Genomic DNA, 3,260 nt, shown 5'->3' on the forward strand with positions numbered 1-3,260 from the left:
CAAAATATTTAATTGTTTTGATGCTATTTGATTTTAAAAATTTTCCTTTATAGATTGTTCATTGTTAATATATAAAAACACAACCGATTGTTGTGTGCTGATTTTGTATCCTACAGCTTTGCTGAATTCATTTATTAGTTTTAACAGGTTTTTCTTTCTTTTTTTTTTTTTTTAATTTATTTATTTATTTTTAATTTTTACTTTACAATTCTGTATTGGTTTTGGCATAGATTGACATGAATCCACCACAGGTGTACATGTGTTCCCAAACATGAGCCCCCCTCCCACCCCCCTCCCCACAACATCTCTCTGGGTCATCCCCGCGCGTCTAGAATCTTTAGGATTTTCCATGTATAAGAACATGTCATTTGCAAACAGATGATTTTACTTCTTCTTTTTCAAATTAGATGACTTTTACTTCTTTTCTTTTGCCTAATTGCTGTGGCTAGGACTTCCGGTGCAGTGTTAAATAAAAGTTGTGAGAGTGAGCATCCTTGCCTTGTTCCTCATCTTAGAGGGAAATCTTCCAGTTTTTCACTATTGAGTGTGATATTAGATGTGGGTATTTCATATATGGCCTGTATTATTTTGAGATAATTTCCTCCCATTCTTCATTTATTGAGTCTTTTTTTAATCGTGAAAGGATGTTAAATTTTGTCAAATGCCTTTTCTGTATCAATTGAGATGATTGTGTGATGTTTTTCTTCTCTATTCTGTTAATGTATTCATTGATTTTCTTTTTAAAAATATATATATGAAGTAAAGTGTTAGTCCCTCAGTCATGTCCGATTCTTTGTGACCCCATAGACTAGGGCTCTCCAGGCTCTTCTGTCCATGGAATTCTCCAGGCAAGAATACTGGAGCAGGTTGCCATTTCCTTCTCCAGGAGATCTTCCTGACTCAGAGATCGAATCCAGGTCTCCTGCATTCCAGGCAGGGTCTTTACTATCTGAGCCACCAGGGAAACTTATATGTATATTATATATATATGTATATATATTCAGTTTTTTAAAGATTCTTTTCCCATATAGGTCATTACAGAGTATCAAGTAGAATTCCTTGTGCTATAAAGTAGATCTGTTGATTTTCAAAGTTGAACCATCCTTGCAGCCCAGGGATAAAGCTCACTTGATCATGGTGTTTAATTTTTTAATGTATTATTGAATTTGGTTTTTTGGGTTGTCCCCAGAGTTCATAAGTTATTATGGAAAATTCCAAATGAACTTTTTGGCCAACCCAACACAGTTTTGTTGAGGATTCTGTTTATATTTTTGAGAACCAAGACAGTAAGACAGTTAACATTAGCATCTTATGGATAGGGGAAGGATAGACTCTGTTTCTCTGTTTTGGAGTTGGTAATGGCAGATTTAGAAGAAGGAGCTGGAGTACTAAGAAAACAATCAGTCAGAAACAAGAAGAGTCAGACAAAACCACATTTGGTAGACAACAAATAATACCAAATCCAGGGTTTGTTTAGTAGCTAAAGAATCTTAGCCAGCAGGCAGCGATGGAGTACAGCTCCTCTTACTTGGTCACCAGGCCCTGGCCTAGGAGACTGAGTTAATTCTGAGACACATCAGAAGAGGGTCTGTGGATAAGTAATTTCTTTTCTCTGCCAGTGGGATTGGGTCAGGTGAAAGCTACACTGGGATATGATCACTAGAGACCTCTCCTGCAGAGCAGGAGATCCAAGGTCTGGGGAAGCCTGGTAGGGGTTCAGAATTTTTTATAATTAGAATGATAAAGTCTCAATATGTTTCTTTTTAACCACCTCACCCTCGTCTACCTCCCTCCCTTCTTCTTTTTAAAATAATTTTTGTTTAGTTATTTATGTCTTTGCTAGGTCTTCGTTGATGTGTGAGGGCTTTCTCTAGTTGCTGCAAGCGGGGTCTATCCTCGCTGTGGTGTGTGGACTTCCCGTTGCAGTGGCTTCTCTCGTGGAGCACACGCTCTAGGGCAGGTAGGCTCCATAGTTGCAGCTCGCTGGCTCTAAGGCACAGTAGTTATAGCACACGGGCTTAGTTGCTCTGCTGCATGTGCGATCTTCCCAGACCAGGGATCAAACCTGTGTCTCTTGCATCAGCAGGCAGATTCTTTACCACTGAGCCACCAGGGAAGCCCTCCCTCCGTCCCTTCTATCTCTCTCTCTTCTCTTACCCTTTCTTCTCCCCTTTCCTCTGTTCTTCCTCCTCTTCCTTTCCTCACCCCTCTATCTCCCTTAATTCTCTCCTTTCCCTTCTGCTGCTAGTTTTCTTTTAAATCATCATGGACACTGTGTGCAGGAGATAGATGGGGAGTAGCTAAAACTATTTGTCTTTCTACACTTTTGTTGTCTTCGTACCCTCAGCTTCACATTTACTCCCCGGTGCAGATTGATAGAGCTGAGGAACTGCCACCGGGCAAAATTTTCAGACAGAACCACTGTTCCTGGCTAAAGAATCTGGCCACTTCATCTTCTCCCAAAAAAGGGTCTACATTATCTGGAAGGGAGGGACCCATACTTTCACCACGTGGAGTGAGTCTGCTTGAGGTTCTCCCTCCGTTTTACCTCCCACTCCAGATCTAAAGAGACAAGGAGAAGACTGACTGCAACAACCCAACCCTATAAAGAGGACAAGAAGGAAGGTCAAAGTGTCACCCAGTTGCCAGGTTGGCTTTCAGCTCCCCAAACTCTCACTTACTCCCTTAATTGGCTTGGTGACACTTAATACTTCTTATCAGAGAAGACATCAAATTAATAAAGACTCTCTTCTCCCCACTCCCATCTGCTTGAAAGTCTTGCATTAGTGAGCTTACAGGAGACAACCCGTGGCTAGCAGGATCCAGGAGCAGGCACTGGGGCAGGGAGAGAGCAGGGCTGGGATACCACCTGAGCTGTATGCCAGCCAAGTGAGCAGTGAGCCACAGCTGCTTCCTAGGAATTCATATCCGTCTGTGCCCCAATCCTTGGACTACTTGGGCAATGACATGTAATTTGAACGTTTACTCTTGCTTTCTGCACCTTCTTTATTTTATTTTATTTATTTATTTAATTTTTTTGCTCTTCATTTTTTATTTTATTTTTTTACTTTACAATACTGTAGTGGTTTTGCCATACATTGACATGAATCCGCCATGGGTGTACATGAGTTCCCAATCCTAACCCCCCTCCCACCTCCCTCTCCATATCATCTCTCTGGGTCAACCCAGTGCACCAGCCCCAAGCATCCTGTATCCTGCATCGAACCTAGACTGGAGATTCGTTTCTTACATGATAGTAT

Source organism: Oryx dammah, unplaced genomic scaffold (genome assembly GCF_014754425.2).
Source record: "Oryx dammah isolate SB20612 unplaced genomic scaffold, SCBI_Odam_1.1 HiC_scaffold_2, whole genome shotgun sequence".
NCBI lineage: Eukaryota > Metazoa > Chordata > Mammalia > Artiodactyla > Bovidae > Oryx > Oryx dammah.